This window comes from Fundulus heteroclitus, chromosome 5, assembly GCF_011125445.2.
Source record: "Fundulus heteroclitus isolate FHET01 chromosome 5, MU-UCD_Fhet_4.1, whole genome shotgun sequence".
NCBI lineage: Eukaryota > Metazoa > Chordata > Actinopteri > Cyprinodontiformes > Fundulidae > Fundulus > Fundulus heteroclitus.
The window spans coordinates 8,687,745-8,697,280 of record NC_046365.1 but is presented as its reverse complement, the minus strand read 5'-3'; the positions used below and the strand labels follow the sequence as shown (position 1 = coordinate 8,697,280).

The window sequence follows — 9,536 nt, the reverse complement described above, 5'->3', positions numbered from 1 at the left end:
TGGATCTAAGTATTTTTTAATAACAGTTACTATTAGAATTATTTTTACTATTCGCTATATGCTCTTTTATTTTACATATTCATTGTATTTACTCAATAGTATTAAAAAGGTTTTACGTTTGAGTTTATTCAGATATTAAAGTGTCTTTCAGATGGCTCATCTTTTGCAGCACTATCTGCAACTGTGAGTAATTGCACCTCGGCATATGAAGCAACTCCTTTCTCTGAGAACTGATTGCTCAATTGTTCTGTGTAACTGAACTGCTAATTTGTGAAGCTGAAGGTCATCATTGCAGTTTGCTTCCCTGGGAAAATAAAAAGTAAGGGGAGGCACAGGTTCACTTCAGAGCGATGGGAGACACACAAGTGTGTTCCTGCCGTTCTTCTTGCAAGAGAAGATCTGTTGTCTTTCCTTTTTGTGTTTTTTAATGAATGTCTTAGGTGTTTGAACCTGACATTTACTGTCTTGAACTGTTAGCCGCAGTACTTTCTTTAAAAGTATTGTGGTTGATAGTGGAGTTGAATATTTCATGATTATAATTTTTTCTCTCTAAAAAATTGAAAGGTCTTGAAAAGATGAAGAAAGAGAAAAGGGTTATCAAGGAAGACCATAGTTCACATTTACTGGAAGAATCACTAATTTCATTATTCTCTCACCAGGATTGAGTACAAGGTTTCCCTCCTCACACATCAATGCATCCATTGACATGCCCCCACATACCTCCAAGAACTTATCAACCCACAGAAGACAACCCGCTCCCTTCGCTACACTCACTCAAACCTCCTCCACATTCCCAGAACCAGACTCAGGACAAATGGAGATAGGGCATTTTGTTCTGCTGCCCCACATCTGTGAAATGCCCTCCCTGACACCTTGAGGGCACCTCAATCCACTGAGTGTGTTAAAAAAGGCCTTAAAACATTTCTTTTTAGCAAAGCTTTTGGTCCCCTTTAGATGTTTTTTTTTCTCTTCTAAAAATGGCCTTTTAATTACTATTTTTTATGCTTTTTTTCTTTTTTACCTGTAGTACTTTGAGATATTTTGATGGAAAGTGCAGTATAAATTATATGTATTATTATTATTATTATTATTATTATTATTATTATTATTATTATTATTATTATTATTATTATTATTATCTACTAATTAAATGATTTGCTAAAAGAACAAAAACTGTTGTGATTTGGTTGGAAAAAATTAAGATATTAGTGCATACAGTCGTTTTTATGTTGACTTCAGCTTGGTGAGATGTTCTAGTTCTGCTTTTGATCTTCTCAGGTTTCTGGTAATATTTCTGCAGTTGTCCTCGTCAGTTCTCAGAAGAGACAATTTGAACATTCATACTGCAATTTTTTTTACTGGGGACGTACATTTTTCTAGCTGAGATGGATTTTTAGGTGATATTATGTATCTTTGCAATGAAGTTAAACTTAAAAGCTTGAACTTTCTCTTTGTAAATTATCAAATCCACAATCTCAACAGTTGATGAAATGTTTTTTTTTTCCCCACCGTGCACAGTCAAAGTTCATTTAGTCATTGGCTATTACTCACCCATTTATTTGGAAACCGCTGTAACATGCATTCTTATTTAAGAAGATAAGAATAATAAGAATGCATGTTACAGCAGGTTCCAAATAAATGGGAACTTTGGCTGTGCACGGTGGGGAAAAAAAACATTTCATCAACTGTTGAGATTGTGGATTTGATAATTTACAAAGAGAAAGTTCAAGATCAGAATTAGTAATCTCCATTTTAATGGAGATTACTAATTCTTCCTTTTTCTCAAGATAATATTTATCTGTACAACAAGATAATCTGTAAACAACTGTTAGAGACAGGAGTTCATCTGATGGAAAATCTTCAGATGTGGTTGTTGTGTGTGTGTGTGTGTGTGTGTGTGTGTGTGTGTGTGTGTGTGTGTGTGTGTGTGTGTGTGTGTGTGTGTGTGTGTGTAAGAGAGGGAGAGATGGAAGCAGTGATTTTGACTCTCTCTTCTTCCTTCATGCACTGCCACTCCCAAACTAACAGTATAAAACCCTCAGCTAAACTGAGACCATCACTGAGCTGCTCTGTGCAGATCTCATAACGCACCAGCAATGGACAGATCATACTCCGAAGAAGTTCCACAAACTATATTCCAACAAAAGTTTTCACGGATTCCTGCGATTTCGAAGGTGGAAGAAAATCTTCTGGTCTTTGCTGAACAAAGGAATGGAAAAGCTGATGAGGCTGCAGAGAGGCTGATTATGAAAACAGGAGAGTTAAAAAAGGAGAATGAACGTTATACAGTGCAGGTAATTTGTCTATATTTTCCACAAGACACACTTTGTTTTCAGGTTTTTCACTAACACCTCTGAATGATGTGTTTTTCAGTGGACCGAGCAAAGAGTGGTGGAAGAGGCACACATTGATGGATACCGCACCATGAACCCCTGCCCAGTGTACGACAGCGCAAACAGGAAAAGTCTTCTTGTTCTTCATCTGTGTAGAAGGAAACTGCACTGAATGGTGGCAAATAGAAAATTACCACAACAAAGCCCGCCTCTGCTACATCACAAGTGAGAATTGTGGACAAACCTGGAGTGGACTGACTGAATTGACTGACCTTCTACCTGTTGATTGTGTCACTTTTGCTGTGGGGCCAGGTCATGGGCTTCAAACAGAGAATGGGACACTAATGGTTCCAGCTTATGTTTATGTAGGTGTGAAGCCTGCAAAACCTATTCCACGGGCTGTCTCCCTGTACAGCAATGATTCTGGTAAAAGCTGGCATTTTGGCTCTTTGCTTGAAGGAAAATCAATAGAGTGTCAAATGGCTGAGGTTTCTGATGCAAGTGGCAGATTCATCTACTGCAATGCCCGCAGTAAGGGACGGTATCGGGTGGAAGCTTCTAGTGACAGTGAAGGACAAAGCTTTACCATACATAGTGAGAAAAAGCTTTGGGAAACAGGTTGAGGCTGCCAGGGAAGTGTGGTCTCCTTCCCAGCTCAAACTGAAGCTGCAGCAGAAGGTGTTGCCACCCAATGGCTGTTATACACCCACCCAAGCCATAAGTGTAAAAGGCGTGATTTAGGTGTGTTTCTGAACAAAACCCCATCTGATCCAAAGGCATGGAGCGAACCCTGGATCCTGTATCAAGGACCCAGTGCTTACTCAGACCTGGCTTACCTTGGTGATGGTTGGTTTGCGTGTCTGTTTGAATGTGGGAAGAATCACGAAACTGAGCAGATAGCTTTAAAAATCTTTCACTTCAAAGAGGTTAAGAAAGGCATCGAAAGGAATAGTTGTACCCTTTTTTAACCGTGCCGAGAACGGTCTGAGTTCCGTACCTTAGATAACTATTGAGTGTAAATGGAACACAAACTGAAATGAACCAGACACAACCAGATCGTGCTAAATCTAGACCAGCTCAATAGGAGGGTTCGGCTCGGTTTTTCAGTAGCCCGGTTCTCTTATAACAAAGAGTGCATGAGCAGACTGCGTCATCTCCTTACAGCCAGCTGAAATTTCAGACATTTATAAAAATACTAGCTTCCCTAGTGACACGATTTCCAGTGATGATTCTGCTTAGCAGTGTGATGAACCTCAGCATCTGTCGTTGTTTCCTGCGTCTGTAAATCCTTATTAGACGTTCGTTTGTCTTATCCACGTCCCAAAAGCCGATTCTGTTAAGTAAATTCACCAAAAGTTGCCGTCTTCGCCTGACTCTCCGCAAACATGGAATATCATAATAATAATCAAGCATAACTTCCTGAATGTTACAGGTGCCGCCATTTTGATTCGCTTGATTCCCTCCTTCAATACTAGAGAGCAGTAGTACCGTAGATTGTCACTAGGAGGCGAGGAACCAAGGAACCGACATAGTGTGATGTGTAAATGGTCGTCAGAACCAAGCTCTGCTTGGTTAACTGATCCAAGCTCGGACCGAGCCCAGCATGGATCGGTTTAACAAGGGTAGTATAAATGGGGCTTAAGAAAGTAGAGAATCTCACCCCAGTTCTAAAGTCCTTACACTGATTCCCTGTATCTCAGAGAATAGACTTTAAAATACTTCTGTTAGTCTATAAATCCAGACAACTAAGGTCTTCTGGCTCCAGCCTACTCTGCATACCTAGAACCAGACATGGACAAGCAGCATTTAGTTCCTATGCTCCACTTATCTGGAACAAACTCCCAGAAAACTGTGAAAATGCTAAAAGCCTGGATTCTTTTGAATCAAGATTAAAATCACATTTGTTTAGGATTGCCTTTGACTGTTCTAGTTAAACTGTTTTACTGAAACATCATTAGTTCAACTTTGTAGTCCAACTGTATTTATTGTTTGCTTTTAGTTTCTATTTTTCCATGTTCTATTATGTTTCTACATTTTATTCCTACTTGCTTTTATTCTGTATTTTAATCATATAAAGCACTTTGCATTGTCTCTGTACTGAAATGTGCTAAACAAATAAATTTGCCTTTGCCTCTGTTCGTAAACAAAGCTCAGCCCAGCTCCATTCGTTTACTGATGTAAGAACTAAAGGAAAGTGAGCAGGTGTTGGAAGAAATGTATATAAACTTATAATACCTTTAATAGTTATGATGTATAATGTTGCTTGTGTATACTTAATCAACTTATTGTAAAATGTGTTTGTGCTATACTAACCTGTTTATCTGGACAATTCAAGTCCATTGTGAAACTGCAGAAGATCCTCTTTTTGAATATTTCTCGGAAAGATAAAATAAGATATTCTTTATTGATCTCACAATGGAGAAATTCACTCGTCACATCAGCTCATACAAGAAGGTGCAGAATAGGGAAGGTGCATTCAGTTATATACAGTGAATCTTCATATATACAATGGATCAAAAAGAATACCAAAAAAATACAAAAAAAGAAATAGGAATGGGCATATGATGTCTCATTTACATTCTTAGTGGTCTATATATATATATAAACATATCTATATACTTAAATATATACATATATCTATGTGCCTACATACATACATACCTACGCGTATATATGTGCATATACATTGTATACATTTGTACATACATACATACATACATGTGTACTGACTTATGTTCAGGTGTTGATAGCAGCAGAAGTCACTACATCAGGATTATTGCACGGGTTGTAGGAAAGTGTATTAATTAGATTATTGCACATTAGTTATTGCACATTACTTATTACACCAGTCAGATTTTACAATGCTGCAGTTACAGTGCAGCATTGTAAAATCTGATAGTGTCTGATAGTGAATGAATGACCTGCGGTAGCGCTCCTTTTTACAGACAGGATGTCTAAGTCTTGCACTGAAGGAGCTGCTCAGCTCCTCTACAGTCTGGTGCAGGGGGTGGAAGGTGTTATCCATGATGGATGTGAGCTTGGACAACACCCTCCTCTCAGCTACTTCCTCCACAGAGTCCAGAGTACAGCCCAGGACAGAAGGGGCCTTCCTCACCAGCTTATTCAGCCTCATTCTGTCCTGTTCTGTGCTGCCAGGAGCCCAGCAGACAACAGCATAGAGGAGGGCTGAGGCCACCACAGAGTCATAGAAAGTTTTTAGCAGAGGCCGGCTCACTCCAAAGGACCTCAGCCTCCTCAGGAGGTGGAGCCGGCTCTGGCCCTTCTTATACAGGGCGTATGTGTTGTGAGTCCAGTTCAGCTTATTGTTGACGTGAACACCCAGGTATTTGAAACTCTCCACAGTTTCTATGTCCTGCCCCTGGATGTTCACAGGTGAGTGAGGTGGGGGTCTTCTCCTGAAGTCGATCACCATCTCCTTGGTCTTACTGGTGTTTAAGCACAGATGGTTCTTCTCACACCAGTCCACAAAGTTCATGATGACCGACCGGTACTCCAGCTCGTTCCCCTCAGACACACAGCCCACAATGGCCGAGTCATCAGAGAACTTCTGAAGGTGGCAGCTGTCCGTGTTGTAGGTGAAGTCCGAGGTGTAAAGGGTGAAGAGAAACGGAGACAGAACGGTGCCCTGAGGGGCCCCGGTGCTGCAGAGTGCCACCTCTTACTGACAGCCGTGCAGCCGCACGTACTGAGGGCGGTTAGTGAGGTAGTCCATGGTCCAGTCAGCCAGATGTTTGTCCACCCCAGAGTCCTCCAGCTTCCCCCTCAGCAGCACCGGTCTGATGGTGCTGAAAGCGCTGGAGAAGTCAAAGAACATGACTCTCACAGCGCTCCCGGTGGTCTCCAGGTGGGTGAGCGCCCGCTGCAGCAGGTAGATGATGGCATCCTTTACTCCGATGTTGGGCTGGTAGGCAAACTGCAGCGGGTCCAGGGTGGGGCTCACCACGGTGCGCAGGTGAGCTAGGATGAGGCGCTCCATGGTCTTCATCAGGTGGGAGGTCAGAGTAACTGGTCTGAAGTGGGCCGGTTCCTTGGCGTGCGGCGTTTTGGGAACCGGCACCACACAGGAGGTCTTCCACAGGGTGGGCACCACCCCGAGGCTGAGGCTCAGGTTGTAGATGTAGCTGGGGACCTCACAGAGCTCATCTGCACATGTCCTCAGCAGCCTGGGGGGGGTGCCGTCCGGTCCTGAGGCTTTCCTTTGTTTCAGCTTCATCAGCTGACATAGCGGCGGTCGACTGCCGCTATGTTCTCTATCTGAAGCTGCAGCTGTTATGATCCCCACCCTTTAGTGCAGCTTCAGACATGTAACTAGGGACCACCCTAAACTAAATAAAGTTGTGAGGAGAACACTGAGTCCGGCAGAGTGGGTTGGAGATTGTAACTGCACTGTCTCTTCCTACTCTCCTCACGAGTAAAACTTAACTAACTGCCTCTGTGCCTTTCTTTCCCTGTTAGTATGATGTTTTAGGTGTTTAGACCTAACAGCAGGCTTTGGATAGTACTCTCATTTTAGCTGCCTAAGTTAGAACAATTTTAAGTTCAGCGTGTGCATACCCTAAAATACTATTTAGAAAGATTAATATGAAAGTTAAAATCTTTTTTCCTTGGAAATATAAACAAGAGAATTTTGTAGAAGCAGATAAATTCTCAGAGGATTTCCACTTCCTGGTTGGATCCTTCCAGGAAGCCAATGATAAAAAAAAATTCCAGAAGCACCAGTGTTTGCCAAAGACAAGGGAAATATGATTTTCTTTTGTGTAATAAATGCACTTTGTTGTTAACATCAAAACATAAACACGTGTAACATTAACTGGGACAAATAAATGCTCTGTACTTCTAATATGCATAATAAATTTAGAACCTATATTCAGAATCACAAAGAATAAAATGTATGCTGAAAATTTGTGGAAAATCAAATCAAAATGACAAGCAATGTTTATATTTCTTTTTGCTTAATTGTTTTGCTTATTCTTGTACCCGTGTGACTCTGTGCTCCGAAGACCAGTCTTCTGAATCCCTGCCTGCTCAGATTCTGCTCTGGCAATCTCCCCCTCTAACTCCCTTGGTGTTACCAAGCCGGGCACAAGGTTCCCCTTCCTGGATTCACCCTGGTACTTCTTGACTCACTCTGGATCTTCCAGCTGCTCCTTTTGCCCCCGCTGCTGTGGGCTGCTCGAGCTCCCCACCAGAATAACATCTGCCAGCCCTCCCGTCACTCAGCCACCTACTACCATCAGTGAGGTCACGGCCACAGAACTCCTTCCCCACTCATCTTCCCCAGATAGGTCCTCTTGACTAAGCGGTAAGCATTGCAGCATCTGGGGACTGCCCCTGGCTCGAACAGAGTTAATCTTGTTCCCCCTTTCCTCCAGTCCCTGACGTTCCGACCTCGCTCTTTGGTCTCTTTTGTGTGCAGTCCCCCGTTCCTGCCTGTTGCTCACGTTGTGTGCAAGAACTTGCAGAGCGTTTAATAAACACCTTAAAACTGTTTCTGAATCCGCTTCTGTCTGCATGTGGGCCAAACACCTTAAATCCATGACACTTGATTTAAGTGTCATTGATTTATCATGAGCTGTTGCTTTTTATTAGTCATTCCTACTTTATCCATTACAGATATACACGTGTAACTGTTTTGAGCAGTTTTATTAAAAGTACAAAGTGCTTCCACAAATGTACTTTGAATAAGATTGGTGACACCAAGACTGTAGACCGCACATTCTGGTTATGCCTGGAGTACCACTTCCAGACTCCTAAAGGTGCCATGTTCATCTGTTCAAACAATGCACCAGATTAAACATCACAGGGATGTCGAGTTATCAGGAAAGGACGAGTTCTGTCCCAAAGACGGATGTGTTTTGAAGTGAAATGCGTGTGTAACATCCTTGTGGGGATAATGCAGAGTGGAAAGTTCCCTATCTAAGGAAACCCAGTAGACTGAATTTAGTCTTTATTTGACAACATGAAGCTCATATATTTTCATTAAACATAGAGTGAAATATTTCAAGCTGTTATTTCCTGCAAATTTGATGATTATGGCTCACAGATAACAAAACAAAATTTAGTTTCTCAAAAATTGTGAAAAAGTTAAATATCAGAAACGTGTGTGTCACACCCTTATGATTTAACTGACAAACACCAGCAGAGGTTCCCTGAGCCTCTACACTCAACAATACAGCGCCAATTCACAACACGTCAGCTCAAGGCACTTTACAAAGTCAAACTCAATCAAGTCCTACAGGTCTTAGTCTGGGTCAGTAGGCAGCACCATCATGGGGAAGACTGCTGACTGGACAGATGTCCCGGACACCCTTGTGAAGGAGCAGGTTGTTCACAGAGTGCTGTATCCGAGATTATTCATAGAAAGTTGTGTGGAAGGAAAAGGTGTTGTAGGAAAAGCTGCACCAACCACAGGGATGACTTCACCAGTCTCAGGACCTTCAGTTTTTTTGTGTATATTTTCATCATTTCCTTGTTATTTTCTTTAATTTTTGCCATATTCAAGGTTCTTTATCATTAGATAGATACTGCTTCATTATTTTATTTCCTTGAACTTAGGAATTGTTATAAAATGCATAAAGACCTTGAGCATTTCTTTAACGTTCAAAACTATTTATACACTACACCATCATATCTTATCGAAAACGTTTTTTTATTAATTTCTAAAAAGTCTAATAAAATATTTAAAAAACATTACAGAACTGTGGGTATAAAACCAGCAATAGCGGGAATTTCTGGGGAATTGTAATTGTTGTAGTTGCAGAGGCGATTGAATCTTCTTTAAAAATCAGCACTTTGTAGAAGCAAAATAAGCAATACGAGCAATATTGCTGTTGCTTCGGTCGTTGGTCAGCTTTACCAGCAGGCTGAAGAGGAGGTGGCACAATTAAGGAGGCAAATCCGAGCAAGGAGAAGATTGATGCAACAGAGGAGGCTCAGAAGGCAGGCTTTGCTCACCCATCTATTGCCAACTGGTAGGCATTTTAAGATTGACAGCCTATTTCTGACTTTTATCTTTAAAAAACATTGAGGATGGTATTAAAAACGTGATGAGGTTGAAATTGTGACTATTTTTCTATAAATAATTAAATGAAGACCCAATTTTAACATTAGAAACAGTATGACAGTAAAGTTAAGCTACTTTATTGCACCTACTGACCTTCACAGCATTGATCATTAAGAAAG

The 9,536-nt window shown here is 41.2% G+C and overlaps 1 pseudogene; it reads left to right on the top strand.

Moving 5' to 3' along the window:
- Positions 1-1,997: 1,997 nt before the first annotated feature.
- LOC105924208 lies at positions 1,998-3,538 on the top strand (annotated as a pseudogene).
- Positions 3,539-9,536: the final 5,998 nt, after the last annotated feature.